The sequence below is a fragment of the Dermacentor albipictus genome, chromosome 5 (assembly GCF_038994185.2).
Source record: "Dermacentor albipictus isolate Rhodes 1998 colony chromosome 5, USDA_Dalb.pri_finalv2, whole genome shotgun sequence".
NCBI lineage: Eukaryota > Metazoa > Arthropoda > Arachnida > Ixodida > Ixodidae > Dermacentor > Dermacentor albipictus.
In genome coordinates this window covers 65,271,188-65,293,127 of record NC_091825.1, presented here as the reverse complement: position 1 = coordinate 65,293,127, position 21,940 = coordinate 65,271,188, and the positions used below count along the sequence as shown (strand labels likewise).

Here is a 21,940-nt window from a genome sequence, read left to right as displayed (position 1 = left end):
TTTAGTTGTTTGCTCGCTCGTTTAGTTCGCGCGCTCATATAGTCGTTCGCTTGCTCGTCTATGCCACTATTAGTTTCTACAGTCACTATGCCTAATTGAGACGCGCTTGCTGTAGGACTCTAGGCTGGTGCGTTTATTTACGCAATGACACAATAAATGGTGCACACGGACTTGTGCCTTCAAAGGCAAATCTGTGATGCATCTATGTGAAAATAAACTGTTAACTTGCAACTCGAATGCCGTTTCATATCATATTAACCTATGGATAAAACGTTATTTCACTTGCCGCAATTTCGGCCGTGTCATGGCGGGGGGATTCTTGGCGCGATCATGACTTCACTAATAAAGTCATGTCTCGCAAATGTTACTTCGATGGGAGTGCAACCGTCCTCAATGCATGCACCTCAGTGCAACTCGGTTCGCGACAAGTACGTCACTGAATAAACGGACGAACCAACGCACGATGAAGTGTTATTCGTGATAAGTCATTAACCTGAAAAAATTACTGAAGGCCACAGTGGTCTTCTTTGAGATTGAGTCAAGCATGTTATCGCTCTCCCGCTTCGCGCACGAATGCTAAAAACTCATTTTATTTTCTTGTGTACGCACAGTTCCGACTCGATGATCGGCCGCGGTATTTCTGTCGGCGTTGAGACACGAGAAACAAATAGCACCAGCGCCCACCTCTGAGGCTTTGCGCGCGCTTAAATTGGCAAGCACGCACGTTGGCGGCACTGTAGCTTGTAATACACTTTCGAACCTCCAGAGCAGTGATCTCCGTCAGCCTTTGTACGTCATAGCTGATACGCACCGCGAATTCACATGGTAAGGGCGGCGAGGGTTCTTTAGGCTGAGGGCTTGCTGGAAGCCTAAAGAACCCGGCTTGCTGGAAGCCTGCTGGAGGGCTTGTTGTCATTCGATGGTAAACGTGTTATTTACAACCATTCGCAACAAGATCTTGCGACACGCCCTTGACAAATGTTGCTTACCTAATTGTAGGGCACGCGATAGATTCGCAGTCATTAACGCACAGCGTTAACACTCCTTCAGATACTTTTAAAAAAATAGTTATCAAAAAATGAAACAAAAGCTGCTGTTACCGAATTTGTATAAGCATCCGACTAGAAATTCTATGCTGTACCCGAAGTTACGCGGAGCTGGAAAGCCAACGTGAACGCCTAAAGAGCACTGCCTTGCTATGCGTGCATTCACTCTGCGAAAGGTCGTCTGCTGCGCTCGAGCATCGTAGGCGGAGCCATGGTCGAGGAAGGAGCGTGCAAGAGATGAGAAACGAGGAGGAATGAAGGTGGAGGAGGAGAGTGGCACTACTTTACGAAGTTTCAGGGGCTTTATGCCATGGTCGAGGAGGGAGGGTGAAAGAGATATGGTGGCTAGACCATAAAAGAGGAGAAATCAGGAGAAGTGAAGGTGCAGGAGGAGAGTGTCACCACTTTACTAAGGGGCTTTAGTCGGATGTAGGTATAGATGGATGTTATGAGCGTCCGCTTTGGAACGGGGCGGTGGGTTGGGCCACTAAGCTCTTGCTATTATTCTGCTTAATGTCCTACCTAAGTTATTTAGTTTAGTAGTTTAGTTTCTCACGCCGGCGTGAGAGCGCCGCATGCGGGACAATATTCAACTAGCGGCTGCTAGTTGAATTTCTCGTTCTCCCATCTCTCGTTCGCACCGCCTTGATTGCCTCTTGCACTGCGCGTGTTTGGGAACGTTTGGTACCACGCGCGGTGTGTGCCTACGTGTGTGAGCGTGGACGTTTCATTCGAAGTACGATGTACACGCTTCTATTTGCCTTTAAAAAGATCGGTACGCTTGACGATTATTTTTTTCATGGCTGCAATGTGGCGAAAGGGCAGCGTCTGCTTAGCCATGTAAGTGACACTGTGTAGGTAATTGGAAACGACATCTTATGTGCCGCCGGAAAAATTGGCGGCACATACGATGCGCGTTAGCTGAAGTAAAAAAAAAATTACATTATGGGGTTTTACGTGCCAAAACCACTTTCTGATTATGAGGCACGCCATAGTGGACGACTCCGGAAATTTCGAACAGCTTGGGATCTTGAGCGTGCACCTAAATCTAAGTACACGGGCGTTTTCGCATTTCGCCTCCATCGAAATGCGGCCGCCATGGCCGGGATTTGATCCCGCGACCTCGTGCTCAGCAGCCGTACGCCATAGCCCCTGAGCAACCACGGAGGGTATTAGCTATAGTCATTTTTGCAGTTTCCCACAAAATGTTTCCTACAAATCCGTGTTGCCTCTGTTGGCGACCACAGACTTCCATCGACATTTTTCGAAAATAAACGAAATATACCGCCGCACTGCACAAATACGACATGCGCACACAACTTTAACTAGTACATTCCCTACAATATAAAGTAGAGGCAGCAATGTAAATAGCTTGGCCATTTTTTAACAGTGCTCAAGTGACGGAAGTTGAAAGTATGAGTAATCATTTCTGCTTCAGCAATGTCGGCGCGACCAAGACGCGGGCATGTATCGTTATGTAATTCGATCTAACGGTACAGTGGTGATGCAGGAATTAACTCCGGTCACGTTCAATTCATCGTGCACAAATTCAATTTCTCGGCACGCGTGAACTCCGGCCACAGCTAGCGCATGCAACAGAAATGGTTTCCATTCTTGGGCAGCGCACACACAAAAGAAACACGACAAGGAAGACAGGGGAGGCGCTGGTCGGACAACTGAAAGTTTTTATTTCAATAAAAGGATTATATAACCAGTAATCATGAAATTCATGTGGATTACATGTAAAAACCGTCATACACTCCCGAGTGATCAATGAACGAGGTCACTTCGTTTGCCAGTTTATTTCGTTCAGGGCACCGCAGTAATCCGTCTGTCGTCTGCTTGTTTCATAGCATTTTATTCTAAATCGGCAGAATTTCACAGGTGGAATCAACGGTTTTGTGTTTACATTGCTGTCGTGACAGTTAACATTCCCAGTCATCTGAAGAGGCGCAGTTGCAAGGCAGCGGCGGAAATGTACATCCGTGGGAGGGGAAATCGTTGCGCCAGGGGAGGAACGAGGGCTGGCGTCTAAAATGAAACTTGGCGTGCGGACGTCTATGGGCTGGCATCTGGGTGCCGGAACTTTCACGCTCTCGGTCCCACGGCCATGCACGGCAGCGTGCCGCCCCTAGCACACTACCGCCTTCTCTTGCACTTTACTTCCTAGAACGGTTGGAAACGTATTCTCCGACACAGCAGTCGAACTCTGTGCACTCGGCAGAGCTGCTGCGGAGACGGCGGTGGGCATGGGGGCACGGTGTCATACTGGCCGCTCGGCCAGGCGATGTCACCGTAGTTGCGGGCTTCACTGCGCGACTGCTCGTCGTTGACGCCGTCGCGCCGCGTGACGTCTGCATCAGCGCCGTCCCTCGCTCCAAGTCTCTCCGACTTGGCGCGATCAGCTGCAAGGGTGTGGTCGAGAGTCAACAGACAGCACACGAGCGCGGTGCCAATGGCTTCTGCAAATTACTAAGTGGCTACACGGCACAAAGACAGCTGAAATTTTAGACTTAGGCCCGCGCGCTGTTCCTCTCGAGGGAGCCCCGTTTCGGTCGGCTTCAAGTTCAGACGTCTAAATTCCCCCACTTAAGACGCAACAAACAAGTTATCTTAACGTTGATGCGCACTGCCTGCAACGTCACCGATCACGACACGTGAATTCGTCAAATCATCCAGTGCAGAACGCAGAATGCCATAAGTCGGCACGCACTACAGTACACTACACGTAGCAATAAGCAAAAAGTAAGAAGGCGAAACTCGGCAATGTAAACATGACGCGGTCCCGAGACTTTTGTAAGGATTAAGGCAGGTCCCAGTCGAGGCAAAAGGGGGGAGAGTACGGATGTCAGTATGGCAACAGTACTAATAGCGCGGTGATTCAATTGCTCCTACTTTCACTATAACAACGAGGCAATGTCGAAAAGTCTCCGGTAAAACGCTTCCTAGTCGGCGCTACCGCATAGCCACTGTATAACTAAAATTTTCAAAGGCGTCTGGTTGAGGGGCCCTTTAGTTATGACATAACTGCAGCTGATTCGAAAAGTCATGAGTCAAAAGAATGCTAGTTGTTTTAAAGCGAAGCGTTCTTTGCCTCTTCGTTAGACTGTCCCACTGCTGCTGCTGTAGCTGCATCTGTCAGGTGCATCGCGTCGGGGGAAGGGGGGTCACGGCGTGTGCATACATGACAGGAGTGACTCAGAGAGAAAAGACGACGCTAGAAGTTCGTTTTCACCTCACCGCGTCGAATGTGCACAATGCCCTCCGGAGCTTCCTGGCCGTCTCCGCATTAGCCTCTTGACAGCTGTAATTATACGTGAGTCGCCTCAGAAGCATTGCAAAAACTATGGCGCTTCCCTTTCTACTAGGGTGCAAGTCCAGAGGGGACGTACATAGAACTGTAGAGAGAAGAGGAGAGGCAGAATAAGAGGCAGTTACCATATAAAAGAGGGAGGTGGGGGGGGGGGGGGGGGGTTGACACGAGGATGCACCGAAATCGCACTACTAGGCAACAGCGCCTTGTCCTGTCGCCTTTCTTGTGTCCGTTGTATTGCGCTAAACAAAATATTTATGCGACAGTGGTCGCGGGGGCCCAGGATAAGTTTAAGTTCAAGGTACGGTACAGTATGTTGCTGCTATTTCTGAAAACTAAACACCGTGCAACTATGTCAAGCGGACAAACTACGCAGGGCGTGCAGAAGCAGAGCGCAACGCAGGGTCCAGGCGACCCTAAGGAAGCGGTCGACCGTCAAATCAACACTTCTGTTCCCGCCGCGTCAGCTTTACGGCTGCGGTATTGCCAGAGGTCGCGGATTCGATCCCAATCGCGGCCGCTGCATTTCGACAGGGGCGAAAAAGAAAACCCACGCGCCCTTAGAGTTTGGGACACGTTAAAGGGACACTAAAGGTTACTATGAAGTCAGGTAAAGTGATAAAGCAATGCTGTGGAATGTCTTAGGTGTCAATATAATCCCGAACACTGCTTTAGTAACCGAGAAATTGAGGTAAATGCATGACACGATTTGAGACCCCCCAGCGAAATTCCGGTACTAGCCCGATGACGAAGGCACTCCTCATCATAATTTGTGTCACTAGTACTCAACAACCCCTATTAAAAAGGTCATTTTATTAGATCATAAGACGGAAGAAAGTGCTACTTGTCTACTTTCATTCTAAGAAAAAAATACCATTTTGACCTTACACTTGAGTAGTATGGGTGATCGAAAGGTTTCGTTTTCGCTCGACTCTGCGCACTCGACATACTGAAGCAACAGATCAAACGAATACGTGATGTTGCCTCGAATACCCCTCGAAATCACGTGTCACCGTGAGTGACGTCACTGCACTGCAACTGCACCGCTGGGAGCGCAGCGCCCGCGAGATGAGTTTGTGTATATATATTATACGAGTGGACATGTAAGCTTGAAAAATATATTGCTAATGCATGGGTTTCGGTTGCTCTCACTGAACAAGTCTTGGGTCACGTGACCCTAAATACACGTTTGGTACGCACTGTTACACCGTCAAGCAACTCCACATGTCATTTTGCACCCACTTCAGAGACAAAGTCAGAAATATCATTCCTGGTGTAATGAATCAAAACCTGCTTATTGCCATTTTAACCAAAATTCAAAGACGTTCTAAGCGGTAGACAGTTGCTTTAACAGTGTAATTAATCCCGGTACTTTTCAGGTTACTAAAGGCGTGCACGTTACACGGTGTCCCGACAGAAAAGTAGCGAGCGCAGTGTGTAATGGTAAGTCACTTGTAATTAAGGAATTCATTAAAATTATAAGTGCTATCCGTTGTAAAAATATTTTAGTTGTAATATTCGGCGTTTCCGCAATACCTACAAATTTAAACAAATTGGAGGTGGCCCTGTGTCTGAGCTCATGTTTAGAATATGAGTGCAGTGGCGATGATCCACTTCTTTGCAATATAACGTTGTACACATAAGCTTTTCAAGTTAAGTGAAGAGTAAACAAACTAGACTCCTAACGCAACAAACCCCGTTCAAATCGGTCGAGTTCCAAACATGTCAGGAAAGAAAATAAATTCTTTCGACCTCATCAGCAGGTTCATTCTCAGTCAAGTAACGCCAGTCGATACGCGGAGACAATACTCTAACCATGCGCACTCAGAAAGGCAAACTTGAAAAAGGAAGCTTACTCAAACGGAGCTATTGCAAGTCGGTGCTGAGGTAATCCTCCTTGGTGCCTTCGTCGCTGTTCTCGCTTTCCATTTCAACGTGGTCTCGGTGGTGACTGCTTTGGTTCCACAAGGGTCTCGCGATATGGCGAAGGTGCCCCAGTGACTACCGCAGTGACCCTAAAAGTGCTCGGCAACCACCGATCAGGTCACGTTATAGTTGTCTCTCTGCTTCTCTATTGGTTGTCCGCAGTCCCGCATTCGTGACTTGATGCATTTGTTCACCTTAGTGGGCGTGTCCTGTGTAGGGAGAAGGCAGAGACAGCCGACTGTACCAGTATCTGGAGAAAGCAAAAGGATAGTCAGTTGGGCGAGTTGGTACGGTAACATGATCTTGGCTTGTAGCGCGAAGTGAACACAAACACAGGAAGCAGATTTTTGCATAATGTACTGTCTTCAGTTCGTCTTAATGACCCCTTCCTGATAAGACATTCGGAAGAAATTGTAGCGTTCCTAACAGAAAATAATCCAGGTAAATGCTCGGTGATCAGTGTTGATGTACAAGACTTTTTATTCGCTTCCGCAATCGGAACTACTGTGTAGTGTTAACGAAGCAGTGACGCTCAACAATGATGAGTTCCGGTTTACTCAGGACTGTGGGATGCCCGTGGAATCGTTTTTAGAACTTTTGTTGTTTTACATAGGCAATACCGTTGTAAAACGGGGTAGTTCTATGTATGTACAAAAATCGGGAGTTTGTATTGGTTCAAAAGTTGCGCCAGTTTTGAGTGATATTTATCTAAGTCGCGTCAATAGAAAACTGCAAAACAATCTTAAGGAATTGGTGGTGCATGCGTTCAGATACGTAGATGATTACCTAGTGTTTTGTTCTCGCGATAACTACACCAAGAAAGCTACGGATATTTTAAAAGTTTTTAGGGAATGTGGTGGGGGCCTAGGTTTCCCGCTTGAGCTTATCCAGGGCAACAAATGATAGTTTTTAGACCTGTGCTTAACGTTCCAGGATGAGCATGTCTGCTGGCATTATTCGCCTAGGGTTAACAAGCCACTGCTTGAATTTTCCTCTTGTCATTCTAAACTTTTTAAACAGGGGATAGCTTATTCAACTCTTAGGTCTGCCATTACTAAGTCATGTCCGCACGATATGCAACAAAGTTTTTCACAACAGGTAGAAAGGCTTGGAAAGGCTAGCTATCCCGTGCATTTATTATCACTAACCTCCGAAAACTTTTAAAATGGGTAAAAAGCCCCGGTAAGAAACAAGAAAAACAGAAAAAAAAACAAAGTTTGCTGTGGTACCCTATATACATAGATCATCCCATGGTTTAAGGAACGTGGCCAATAGGTAAGACGTCAATACAGTTTCCTCGGCCCCTCGCAAGTTGTGTAGCATGTACCCTATGAAACTTGAACAGGGTAGCAAAAAAAGAAAAGATGACTGCGACGTTAAACATGTGTCCCCTTTAGTGCCTTGCAACACCGGTATAGTTTATCAGATTCCACTCGAGTGCGGGAAAGCTTACATTGGACAGAGCGGCTGGTGCATTAACATTAGACTAAAAGAGCACAAACATTCACTAAACAACCCTAATGCATCACATTTAGCGTCACATTGTTTCGATTGTGGTTGTAAACCTTTCTTTGAAGACAAAAATTCTTTCCAGACATAAATGCCAAACCACACGGGAAATTATCGAGGCATTCCACATCAAAACATTAGGAGACACTTGCGTTAGCCATGCATCGTTGTCTGTCAGATTGCGAATTTCAGTACCTTCCCAATACGTGTACTAATCTGAAGTAATTTTTTTTCCTTCTTTAACTTCCATACCTCCTGATATGTTTAACTGCTGTTTTTTACCTTGTCATGTTCTTATGCTGCGGTTTTTGCAATAACTTGTATATATGTTCTTCGTTTTAATAAAAATTTAGTTGAGAGTTAGCGCTCGTCCTGTCTGTTCCTTTCTGTGTCCGTGTTCACTTCGCGCTACAAGCCAAGATCTGGAGAAAGCGCCTGTCGCGGCTTTCCAGGTATTGACACGACCTGAGCTATTAAAGCGAAGCTTTCTTTGCCTCTTCCTTCGACTTTCCCTCGTCAGCTGCAGCTTTTGCTGCTGTTACTGTCTGGCACACCGTGTAGGGAAGTGGTTAAGACTGCGCGTAAGAGAGCGCGAAAGAGAAAGGGAACGTGAGGAACTACTTCGGACCTTTGCACTGTGGCGAATGTGCAAAAGTTCTCTGGAGCTCCCTCGGCATCGCCAAACTAGCCGCGTGACAGCTGTAATTATCAGTGACCCCAGCTACCCACCCTATCCCCGCAAGAGCATCGGATAAAGTGCAGCGCTTATTTTTCTACAAACCCGCAAGTCGAGAGGGAAGCTAGGTAGAATGGAAGATGGGAAGGGGCGGGAGAGAATGGCTAGAATCAACGCAGTCGCGAAACGAGCGATTCACAGCTTTGTCACCCTTCGCTCGCAGTTCCCATACAAGGGAGGGGGAGGATAGGGAAAACGTGATATGAGAAGGCAAGGAAAAGCAACTTAGATTTAGGTGCACGTTAAAGAACCCCAAGTGATCCAAATTTCCCGAGTCCTCCACTATGGCGTGCCTTATAATCATAAAGTGGTTTTGGCACGTGAAACCCCATAATTTCATTTTTGTAACACGCAAGACCATTAAATCATGGAGAAGATGCTGATCACCTATTGGTCTTCCTGTTTCGACCCTTTTTCTCTGACGATCACAAATTGTGGCTACTTTCTGCGCATTCAGCGCCAAGCCAAGATCAATACTTGCAAAGCTCCTACTCCAGTACACTTCGCGGATTCTGGATGAGATATTGATGGCGTTATATGGGATAATTCGACAACCAATCGGTCAGCATGGACGCCCGTAGGTAAATATTTAACATGCGACTTGTGCTGCAGGCCGGCCAGGAAGATTTTTTGCAGCCACTTGTGGCGACATAAGGAACCAACAGGTGTCATTTCAGCACCCGTGTGACCCCTCTAGGATGCTCTACACTACCATTGATCAACCGCACATATTTAAGTGTATTAGGTGTAACGTGCCGCAAGTTGGAGAGTTTCGGGTAAGCGAAAGAATTTCCGTTATTTTTAGATGTGCACTCCCGTATGGTTTTATCAGACGTATATTTTACTTCTTCCTGCAGCTACCACAAGGCCAGGAAGTATGTTGACACATGTACTTGCTTATCTTTTTCGGATGACCGCTTTTCACCGTCTACCAAATGTTATCGCTCAGAAAAGGATGCGCCCGCATGTGTCGGAAGTTTCTCGCATGTTATCGATGGTTCTATCTGCCGTCTGTTGTCACCGAAGCTTGTGTAACCTGATCGCTTGCATGTGCAGAACTTTATCGAGGACACGCTGGCACCAGCGATTACTCTGGAACCTTCGAAGACCAATGTAGAAGAGCCCGCGCGCTTGACCACAGGTCAGAATTTTGCCGATCGCCGACTGTGTTCGCCACCATCGCCGTTCTTTGACTGTAGCCTCTTTAAAGGGCTCAGGTTGGCCCAGCAAAATGCGTAACATAATTATTACATGACAATATCGTCATCATTATGCAGAACTTCTAGAATACTAAGAGCAGCAATCTGGACTGTGTGCTGTGAAAAAGCTGACGAAGGCACATATATACTTAAATGCTTTCCAGAAAATGAGCGTCAAACTTCCTGTTCGGGTAAGGTACCCTATGTCCAGGTGCTTTAGAGCACGAAAATTGCTTTTGCAGGTGACTCACAAAGAAATGCGACGAGACAAATTCATATGTAATTAATAGCTACAGCCACAGATTTCTACAGTGAGCGGGAAGCTTGCAAAAAGCTGTCCAGCAGCTGGTGGTAGGAAACCAATCAGTTAAAAGGGCACCATTTGAAGGGGCGTAGTAGGAAGCACGTTTATTGCTTAAGGGCGACCACTTGCAAAATATTGCAATGCTGACGTAGAAACACAAGGGCGTTGCAAGGCCTAAGCATGGCATTGATGATAAACCACACATTTCTTTCACGCTTTTGAGGGCTTTGTTGCAAGCAGAATTTCTGTAATTGCAGCCTTATTGTTGACATCACAGCAATAGCACTTTCATCGCGACAATCTACAGAAGGGATAGCATTAAAATGCCACTCAAACAGCCCTGATTGTGAACACTGCCAGACGCCTGAAACGCTAGAACACATACTGTGCGATTGACGAGCATATATGCTGGAGCGAAGGACGTTGGAGAGTTCCCTAGCCAGCGTTGGCAGGCAACCACTGTCGGAGTACACCATCCTCGGCCCATGGCCTGACACTGCAACTTCAATGAGGGCAACGAAATCGCTGTTGAAGTTTCTGCAGGATACCAAGCTAGACGAGTGTCTCTAGCAGGGCGACTGTCTCGTATAAGCACGTGCTCGCCACTTCATTTATCATCATCACCCAACTTACTACACTCGCTCCCCTTCCCTCTTCCCCAGTGCAGAGTAGCAGACAAGAGCGTCCTGGCTCAGGTCAACCTCTGTCTTTCCTGTCAATAAATTCTATGTCTAAACAGTAGTAGCGTTTCCTTGCCTTCTCGCGTCACATTTAGAATTTCCTCCCTCCCCCTCCCTTTGTATGGAAACTGCAAGGGAAGAGTGGCAAGGCTGTTATTCACTTGTTTCGCAACTGCCTCAGTTCGACCGTTCTCTGCCTCCTGTCCCCCTTTCTCTGCCATCAAATTTAGCTTCCCTCTGGACTTGCAGATTAGTAGAACGATATGCGCTGCGATTTCGGCAATGCTTTGCGGGGGTCACAGATAATTACAGCTATCTAGCAGCTAATGTGGCGACGCCGAAGGGCCTCCAGAGTGCGATGTGCCCATTCGACGCCGTCCAAAGCTCCAAACCAGCTTATCGCGCCTCCCTTCCTCACTGCCACGCTCCTGTCATGTATACACACGCTCTGAACGACCGCCCGACGCAGTGTGCCAGACGGCAGCAGCAGCGGCGGCGGCAGTGTGAAAGTCGAACGAAGAAGCAAACGAACCTTCGCTTCAAAATAACGAAAAGTCGTATCGGAGGTGCACACTGAGCCCGAGGAACTTGGAAACAGAATGCAACCACGTACCATGTTAGCACTCGGACTGCGGCGGCTGCCGTTCCAAGACGTTGCGGCGAGCCCCCCGTCGACGCCCCCGTGGAAACCCGTTGGTTCCGTAGCCTGCCCGCCGCGTTTTCGTGTTCTGACACCACCACATGTTGCGTTCTCGTTCCAGGAACGAAGCGCGCTATTAAATTTCATAGTGGACCGGGATCATTCGCCCCATGTAGCAATCCGAGCAGCGACAAGGTCGTACCGGCTGTGGGCAGCGTGGCGAAACGGACAACCCAGCCTGCGGACAGGTGCCGTCGTCCGGACCAACGGCTTCGGGGGTCGGCTCCTCGTCTGCGATGTTTCCTCGATCTGCCTGCGCAGAGGTGCCGGCGGCGTCTGGGCCCCCCAAAGCATCAGAATCAGATCGGCGTGGCGGTGAACAAACGAGGCGGTTGGGGGGGATCACCGGAGAATGGCGCATGTGCCATAGTACGTGCCTACTTCACACTAGCCGCTCCTGGTACGTGAAAGGGGTGCAGCGTCTACCAAAGGAACAAAGCATGAAGATTGGCACCCGTGCAAAATTTTAATGCGAAGCGTTTTTTATGACCCATCCCGAACTACCACAGTTTTGCCAAAGACTGACTCATGTTCTCTACCAAACTCCGCAGTCAAAGACAAATCTTATCGAAATGTCCTCAACCTGGACAATTATATGGCTTCAAGAGCATGATTTAGTTATTTATGCGAAACTTACTTCCACCTCGTGATTTGTCGCGTGCGCTCGGTCGGTTTGGCCCCGAGTAAAGAAGGCCGATCCTGTGGATGGTGTAATCCGCGTTCGCGTCTTTCAAGCTGCGCTAAAGAAGCGGAGACCAATCTAGGCGTGGATGCCACAGGGAATGGGTGTCCATCGGCATTTTACTGAACGTTGCCATGAGTGTATGCCTACACCAATAAAGCGGCGAAAACGATTGGAGCCGCAGCACAGGGACATTTAGATTTGGCGCACCCAAAGCACTACGACTTACTCGCGTAATCGTGTACTCAATTTGCTTCCTTTTGTATACCTTTTGCATTCTTTCGTAAACCACTCGGTTTGCGTCGCCAAAGTTTGGTTGCGCAAGATCTAAAACCCTGCTACGGAGCTTGCGCTCAGAGCGTACGTTGGTTTGTCCTAAGATGGGAGGAAATCATGCTTGGGGTCAAGTGTCGAAGATTTAGCGCTTGCTGCTATTCACGACCTAGCTGTAGCTCGCCAACGAATTTATGCCTCCGTGGCAATAAAAGTCTCTTAACCTACTCAACAGGCCTACTCCGGACAGGCCGTCTACTCCGGACAGGCCGTCATTGGAATATGAACCTGGCAACGTTTAACGCTAGAACGTTATCTAGTGAGGCGAGTCTAGCAGTGCTATTGCAGGAATTAGAGGGCAGTAAATGGGATATAATAGGGCTCAGCGAAGTTAGGAGGCCAAAAGAAGCATATACAGTGCTAAAAAGCGGGCACGTCCTGTGCTACCGGGGCTTAGCAGAGAGAAGGGAACTAGGCGTCGGATTCCTGATTAATAAGAATATAGCTGGTAACATACAGGAATTCTATAGCATTAACGAGAGGGTGGCAGGTCTTGTTGTGAAACTTAATAAGAGGTACAAAATGAAGATTGTACAGGTCTACGCCCCTACATCCAGTCATGATGACCAGGAAGTCGAAAGCTTCTATGAAGACGTGGAATCGGCGATGGGTAGAGTGAAAACTAAATACACTATACTAATGGGTGACTTTAATGCCAAGGTAGGCAAAAAGCAGGCTGGAGACAAGGCAGTGGGGGAATATGGCATAGGCACTAGGAATATCAGGGGGGAGTTATTGGTAGAGTTTGCGGAAAAGAATAATATGAGGATAATGAATACCTTCTTCCGCAAACGGGATAGCCGAAAGTGGACGTGGAGGGGCCCGAACGGCGAGACTAGAAATGAAATAGACTTCATACTCTGCGCTAACCCTGGCATCATAAAAGATGTGGACGTGCTCGGCAAGGTGCGCTGCAGTGACCACAGGATGGTAAGAACTCGAATTAGCCTAGACCTGAGAAGGGAACGGAAGAAACTGGTACATAAGAAGCCGATCAATGAGTTAGCGGTAAGAGGGAAAATAGAGCAATTCCAGATCAAGCTACAGAACAGGTATTCGGCTTTAACTCAGGAAGAGGACCTTAGTGTTGAAGCAATGAACGACAATCTTGTGGACATCATTAAGGAGTGTGCAATGGAAGTCGGTGGTAACTCCGTTAGGCAGGATACCAGTAAACTATCGCAGGAGACGAAAGATCTGATCAAGAAACGCCAATGTATGAAAGCCTCTAACCCTACAGCTAGAATAGAACTGGCAGATCTTTCGAAGTTAATCAACAAGCGTAAGACAGCTGACATAAGGAAGTATAATATGGATAGAATTGAACATGCTCTCAGGAACGGAGGAAGCCTAAAAACAGTGAAGAAGAAACTAGGAAATGGCAAGAATCATATGTATGCGTTAAGAGACAAAGCCGGCAATATCATTACTAATATGGATGAGATAGTACAAGTGGCTGAGGAGTTCTATAGAGATTTGTACAGTACCAGTGCCACCCACGACGATAATGGAAGAGAAAATAGTCTAGAGGAATTCGAAATCCCACAGGTAACGCCGGAAGAAGTAAAGAAAGCCTTGGGAGATATGCAAAGGGGGAAGGCAGCTGGGGAGGATCAGGTAACAGCAGATTTGTTGAAGGATGGTGGGCAGATTGTTCTAGAGAAACTGGCCACCCTGTATACGCAATGCCTCATAACGTCGAGCGTACCGGAATCTTGGAAAAACGCTAACATAATCCTAATCCATAAGAAAGGGGACGCCAAAGACTTGAAAAATTATAGACCAATCAGCTTACTGTCCGTTGCCTACAAACTATTTACTAAGGTAATCGCAAATAGAATCAGGAACACCTTAGACTTCTGTCAAGCAAAGGACCAGGCAGGATTCCGTAAAGGCTACTCAACAATAGATCATATTCACACTATCAATCAGGTGATAGAGAAATGTGCGGAATATAACCAACCCTTATATATAGCTTTCATTGATTATGAGAAAGCATTTGATTCTGTCGAAACCTCAGCAGTCATGAAGGCATTACGGAATCAGGGTGTAGACGAGCCATATGTAAAAGTACTGGAAGATATCTATAGCGGCTCCACCGCCACTATAGTCCTCCATAAAGAAAGCAACAAAATCCCAATAAAGAAAGGCGTCAGGCAGGGAGATCCGATCTCTCCAATGCTATTCACAGCGTGTTTACAGGAGGTATTCAGAGACCTGGATTGGGAAGAAATGGGGATAAAAGTTAATGGAGAATACCTTAGTAACTTGCGATTCGCTGATGATATTGCCTTGCTTAGTAACTCAGGGGACCAACTGCAATGCATGCTCACTGACCTGGAGAGGCAAAGCAGAAGAGTGGGTCTAAAAATTAATCTGCAGAAAACTAAAGTAATGTTTAACAGTCTCGGAAGAGAACAGCAGTTTACAATAGGCAGCGAGGCACTGGAAGTCGTAAAGGAATACATATACTTAGGGCAGGTAGTGACTGCGGATCCGGATCATGAGACAGAAATAATCAGAAGAATAAGAATGGGCTGGGGTGCGTTTGGCAGGCATTCTCAGATCATGAACAGCAGGTTGCCATTATCCCTCAAGAGAAAAGTGTATAATAGCTGTGTCTTACCAGTACTCACCTACGGGGCAGAAACCTGGAGGCTTACGAAAAGGGTTCTACTCAAATTGAGGACGACGCAACGAGCTATGGAAAGAAGAATGATAGGTGTAACGTTAAGGGATAAGAAAAGAGCAGATTGGGTGAGGGAACAAACGCGAGTTAATGACATCTTAGTTGAAATCAAGAAAAAGAAATGGGCATGGGCAGGACATGTAATGAGGAGGGAAGATAACCGATGGTCATTAAGGGTTACGGACTGGATTCCAAGGGAAGGGAAGCGTAGCAGGGGACGGCAGAAAGTTAGGTGGGCGGATGAGATTAAGAAGTTTGCAGGGACGACATGGCCACAATTAGTACATGACCGGGGTTGTTGGAGAAATATGGGAGAGGCCTTTGCCCTGCAGTGGGCGTAACCAGGCTGATGATGATGATGATGATGAACCTACTCAAACTGCCGGCAGCACTTAGTATGAAAACTTTATATCGACGACTCTCGTCTTTTGTTCTTTCCAACGTCACGCAGTACCGAGAAAGGTTTGAATAAATTAAAATGAAACGTGCGGGTGAGGGGCGGAAGCCTGGTGAGGGGCGCTTTAACAGCTGTAATTATCCGTGACCCCCCCCCCCCCCGCTATCTACCCTACCCCCACAAGAGCACTGAAGGAATTGCAGCGCTTATCTTTCTACTAACGTGCAAGTGCAGAAGGAAGCTAGGTAGAATGGTGGGGATGAGGGGAGAGGAGGCAGGGAACGGGTAGAGGCCACGCAGTCGCGAAACGAGTGAATATCATCAACCTTGCCATCCTTAATTCGCCACCATGTCTCATACAAAGGGTGGGGCGGAGGGGTTGCAGGGAAAAGAAACGACAGCAATTGCTGGAAAACGGGAATAAATTTAAGTTAAAGGGATGTTCCGGTACGTACTTGCTATTTCATGATAAAAATGGCTGTGGCTTAGCTAAGGTTAAGCCCAGGATGCGAAGCATACTAGCCTTTATTTTAGTTGTTGAATCACTGTTTAGCCTGGTGAACTGCTGTTGCTTGGCTATATTTGGTTCGGCTAGACGAAGAAACAACTCATGCAGGCGAGCGCACGAGCTGAGACCCGGCTATGTAGCCACGCGGCCGCAAGCGAGCGCACGAGTTGAGCCTTCGCTTTTGCAGCTGTTATGACGTCATATGGTAGCTACGCGGCCGCGCGTGGCGCAGCAAGGAAGAGCGTGGTTGTGCGGCTAGTATGCTTCGCATAAAAAAAAATGGCAGGCAAGTATGTCAGGCGGGCAACCTATGCAGAAGCAGAGCTGCCTTAATTAAAGCGCGCCGCTGGGTCTAGGTGACACTGCGGAAGCGGTCGCACGTCAAATCAACACTTCTGTACCCGCCTCCGTAGCTTTGCTGCTCTATCATTGCTCGAGGGTTCGATGCCGATCGCGGCAGCCGCATGTGGACGGCGGCAAAATAAAAAACGCTCGCGCACTTAGCACAGGAAGCTACGCTTACATCGATACGCTCAGTGCGTGGGATCCGCATGGTTTCTTTTTTTCCCTTGTCTCTGATATTCACGGTGTTAATAAACTTTAGAGCTTGCTGTTAGACCATTTTGTACACCCTGGTAAGAATGAAAACAGGACAAGGAAACAATGATTTTCGAACGGCAAATATATATTAAGGAAGGAGTTGCAGAGCCAGGAAAGCCAAGAAACCGCCAGAAAAAAAAATACAGGTTGGAGGACCGGCAGGTAAGTGGCCTCGAAATCCACGCAGAAGCAGAAATTTAGGAATGTTTGGGGCCGCCGCGCTGTTGAACAACTCGGTGAATGTGAAAGAGTGGGACAGTAGCTAACGGAAGATCTTAAGAAGGGGAGCGGGGTGATGGTTACGAGGGAGAGGGGTGCGGGGGGGCATGGTTTCCTAAATGGTGCACTCTCAGAGGCCACGTAGCCGACCCAACCGTAAAAGCTTGCGTAGCGGAATCGCAACCCGAGCGAATAGAACGTGTTAGCAAAGCGCAGTTTACGTAGCACTCTCGCTCTTCATGCCCCTTATCGGTTTCATTTAAGTTAGGGCATTGCCTGCGAAATTCAAGCGGAATGACAACACGGACATATGCAAAATCACGGTCGTGCCACGTCGCTTTTCACGCAGAAAGCAGCCGCCGATATCCCCAAAGCTCGTGAGACCGCCTCACAAAGACCTGATGCGGATCTTGGACGCAGCACATGTACACTATCTACTAATCCCGCACGTAGAGAAGCAAACGCTCGAACTTAATTGGCAATAGAAGGAATCAACACATTGTCACTAGCACAGTTGGCTGTGTAGGAATTTTGCCACTCCTGCAGAAGCTGGGGCCGACGACGACGCACTCAGTGATGGTGTCGGACGGGAACTGTCTGTTTCCATTTGGTTAAACTCAACAGTTTTGGTCATACATATAGTAACGTGACTATATTATACGTATATATGAACAGCAATCAGTAAAGCTTCAATTACATACCACCGCATCCACCTGCATGATATAGCCACATGCAGTATGATACGCTTCCTCGTACACCAGTTTCACTCGCATGAAAAGCGAAACCTACTTATTTGCTATGCATATAGCAATGAGCACGACAAATTTCGTGAAACACAGCAAGAAAATAATCATATGTGCGCCTCCTCGCTGTGCTTCTCGCTTAAAGAAACAAGAAGACTAAAGCTACAGCAATTAGACCGCTCGGGAAAAAACTGGCACGATGGCACACAAAGCACCAATGTAACAGGAGCGACAGCCTACTGCGCAGTACATGCCGTCTGGAACGCGCCAAGTATGCAGAAGCAGATGGCGCTTTCACAACATGCATGGCGTGAAACGCTGCGCGCCTCTCTTTAAGCTGGTAGTCCTGCTATATAGCTGCTTCTGTTTGTGAGGGCAAAAATCTGCTGAGAGCTCAGAGGGTCCGCGGACAGCCCGCGACTGCCTGTCCGTGAAAAACGAACGCGACTCCGGCAGCTCTCGGACTGGTGGGCGGAACTTCTGAAGCTGTTCGGTAAAAATGAGTGCAGAACACCGAAGGGGCCTATTGTCGCGTTGCGACCGTTGCCGTATGCCGAGCGTACACTCCGATGACGAGCGCAACAACTTTTATAATCATGCATGCAAACAGCATACCGACATACCTGTATGGGGAGCCAGTGCTTGGCCAGCACTCGACACGGATGCTCGAGTGCGCATGCCTTGAAAATACCGACTCCGTCCGCGAGACACCGGGAAGACAGCCCGACATATTGCAGACAGACGCGCGCCTGCAGAAACGTTTGCTGAGCCCGATGCGCACTTCCGAGTTATGTCGAGAGCCATGCGCGCTGCGAGGTGCGCAAGCGCTGCTAGTGCTAGTGCGCATGCGCTGCCCAGAGAGGCCAGAAGCTGGACGCGTTTGCTTTAAGATGAGCGGCAAATTGGCTGATGCAAAGTCGTAGCGTTTGCTGCTGTATTAAACTGCGTCCACAGCTCGCAATGCTGTGTGTTACGTCACTGCTCTTTGCACGCGACATTTCAGGGCTGGTTGCGCATATAAAAAAATCAGTGGACGAGTGACGTCTCATATGCAGGCCGTGAACATTTCGTACGTCGGAACGACAGTAGCAGATAACGCGGACACATACGACATGCGTCATATAAGCGTAGTCACCTCAGGTACTGCTCAGGCGCTTGCGACGTGGTCTTTCCTGATACATATGGAGCAAACTGCAACCATGTGCCGCGCGCGGCTTCTTTTATTCTGTCTGACTCGATCATTGATAACTCGTTTCTTTCTCGGCGATTTCGTTGACTTTCACATGAGCCGTTGTCAGATGGGAAGAGGTCTTGGCAGCTGTGAAGGCGCCGCGTCCATGAGCTTACACGTACTCATCAACCCAGCATCATTCCATACATTGACCGCGGATCTCCCCCTCTACCCGGGTTGACTGTGCGGGGGGCTTTGCTCACTCGACTTTGAGCCAAAAGCCAGAGCCGTTATCTGGGCACTCAATCGAGAAGATTCTGGCAATTTGCGAGAGCAAAATGATATCCCCCCACCGTTTGTACAGGACTGCATTACATGCACTAGTTACTCCGAAACAAGGTGAACCAAATATTGCTTCCGAGTTCTTCCTAATGCTTCTTCACAATATAACTCAAGCTGCAACTTCTAGTATACGCTGAAGCTTTATTTGTATTAAGCATGAAATGGCTTATTGTTCCCGTAGTCGGCGACCAGGCACTCAAGCGAGAACATCCGGGTAAGTTGTGGGAAGAAAACGAGATCATCCGCGCAACCAGTCAAAAGGTATGGACATGCTGTCTCTGGCCCCCAACTCCTTGCACAGAATAATAATAAATAATAATATTTGGGGTTTTACGTGCCAAAACCACTTTCTGATTATGAGGCACGCCGTAGTGGAGGACTCCGGAAATTTTGACCACCTGGGGTTCTTTAACGTGCACCTAAATCTAAGCACACGGGTGTTTTCGCATTTCGCCCCCATCGAAATGCGGCCGCCGTGGCCGGGATTCGATCCCGCGACCTCGTGCTCAGCAGCCCAACACCATAGCCACTGAGCAACCACGGCGGGTACTCCTTGCATAGAACCGCAATACATATGCTATATAGTTACTGCCCAAAGGAGTTTTGAAAATATCGCTTATGACGTTTCCTGGCGCGTATTATTAGCGACAGTGCCCGGCCGATGGCAACGAGCACTGTAACATGAAAAGATCGGCGAATTCAGGCCAGACCCTGCAGGTGACCGCTTTCGTCGGGCCGGGTTGTCAAGCTTTGTGGCAGCGCCAAGCCCGCATTGGGCTTGACGGTAACCAATGGCTACGTCACCGGGTGCTATAGCTGATGCTTGCCACGCGTCGGCGAAGCGTTCGCGCAAAGCTGGTGATCAGACGTAGATTTATGAAATGCGAGCTCTATAAAACTGGTGCGACGTTAATAACAGGAAGGCGTAGAAACAAAACCTTGCGCTCGCGTGCTTCTACGCGCACGTCGTATTCCACACTCTTGGTGCCACTCACTTTCCGAAGATTTCGGACAAACCGACGACGACGCCACTGTTTTATTTTTCCTCACGCAGCGTATGGATAATTAGCAGCGTATACATAAGTCAGCACGCGGACCAGACTTGTGCGTTTGAAGTACTCGTCAATGTTGCTTATGCTTCCGTAGCCGAGTTGGTTTCGCGATGCCGCTATATATCACGGCGCCAACCACCGCACCTAACTTCGGGCAACGCGCGGGGATCAGAACGCAGAGAGTATATTCTCGGGCTGCATATCGTATTGACCGCTAATAAAGACGAAGACAGGGGAAGACAACGCAAAACAACGACACGTGCGGTAAGGCCAAGCTCAAGTCCTTCTCAACAATATTCTCGACCTGGCCGCAGTGGTGCGGCGACCAGACAAACGCTTAGAAGATATTATTGTTCTCAGTACATAGATATATCAGTAGCTCAGAACAGACCTTTATGGACAGCATTTCTACATAGTAAGGGAGCCTATGGCAACGTAGACAACGTAACGTTGTTAGGGCATATTCTCAAGCACGAAGGCACAAGGCATGGATGGCGATTTCGTGGAGTTGCCGAAGAAGATATACCGGGTGTCCCAGTTAACTTGGACCAAGATTTAAAAAAAAAGGTAAGTTCTAGAGAAATCGTACCGACCGCATGGTAGTGGCAGTCATATGTACAGTCAACAGCAAAAGTTTGCGGGATCTGCGAGTGCGTGGCAGAGCGACCCTCCTCCCGTTCTAGTATAGTGAACCCCTGTTGTCGAGACCAACGCCTGCACGCATGCGCGTCCCTCCGAGACTGCAAGCGTGCATGTTTCCGCGCTTTCTCTTTGCGGGCCGGCGATATCCGAATGTAGCCGCGAGGTACCCTCTTGCGATATGCGCCGTGGCGGCTTCGATGGGCAGCACTTCGTTTATACAACGGAAATAAATTGTCCATTTTCATCTTGCCGGTCTCCTTCTATAGAGCGCGTCTTCTGTCATGCTCTTCTGCGGTAGAACGCACCGTTCGTAAAAAGAAAGAAACAACGAATATTGGCCACGAGAAGGTGCAGCCCAGAAAAAAAAAATGATTGGTTGCATTCGCAACCGGACCAGACCTATGCGTCAGCGCTCGTGACTCGACAAAAAGCGGCCGCAGTGGCACCCTCAAGTCCACGATTCTAAACACGTTTGACACAGTAGAGAGTTTTAGCCCAGCGGGTTTACGGCCAGCGGAGCGGCTCGCGAAAAAAGAATTTTAGCCCAGCGGATCACCCGCTCGAGCGGGGTAAAGCATAGAGTTACTATATGGGGTAAAGAGCGGGGCGCTCTGCTGCCCCACCTAGTGGTTCGAATAGGAGTTACTGAGAAATGAAATTGAATTACGCTTGCTTTTATTATGCAAGAAATGTTGAATAAATATATATTACATGTTCTCAGTGCATTATTTGTTAATAATGTACTGAGTACTAATGTACGGGTCAGCGCGGCAGTCGCCGTCTTCGATGCAGAACATAGAGTTTCATATTACACTCTAAGAACAGTTTACACCATTTGGCTTGCCCCTTCTGCCACACAAAAATAATCGTCATCTGCCTTGATGCGTTTCCTTTCTTTATCGTTGCAAGCCCGGAACTTTCCAGTGACGAAGGGCACGCGCGTTATCAGAAGAGGCACTCCAAAGGGTGTAAACTGTTCTATGCTGATAACGCGCGTGCCGTTCGTTACTGGAAAGTTCCGGGCTCGCAGCGATAAAGAAAGGAAACGCATCCAGGCAGATGACGATTATTTTTGTGTGGCAGAAGGGGCAAGCCAAAGGGTGTAAACTGTTCTTAGAGTGTAGTATACCTAGAGCTCCGTGACCTAGA

The 21,940-nt window shown here is 48.1% G+C and overlaps 1 long non-coding RNA gene across 2 annotated transcripts; it reads right to left on the bottom strand.

Moving 5' to 3' along the window:
- Nucleotides 1-3,436: 3,436 nt before the first annotated feature.
- LOC135911749 (uncharacterized) lies at nucleotides 3,437-18,648 on the bottom strand. 2 transcript variants are annotated; one of them, XR_011514840.1, is made up of 4 exons: nucleotides 18,208-18,648; nucleotides 11,327-11,689; nucleotides 6,216-6,535; nucleotides 3,437-3,451 (listed from the first exon to the last, which is right to left on the bottom strand). It is a non-coding gene; the product is annotated as an uncharacterized lncRNA (long non-coding RNA). The 2 variants fall into 2 exon arrangements; XR_011514841.1 differs by having other exon boundaries at nucleotides 6,216-6,494; nucleotides 18,208-18,645.
- Nucleotides 18,649-21,940: the final 3,292 nt, after the last annotated feature.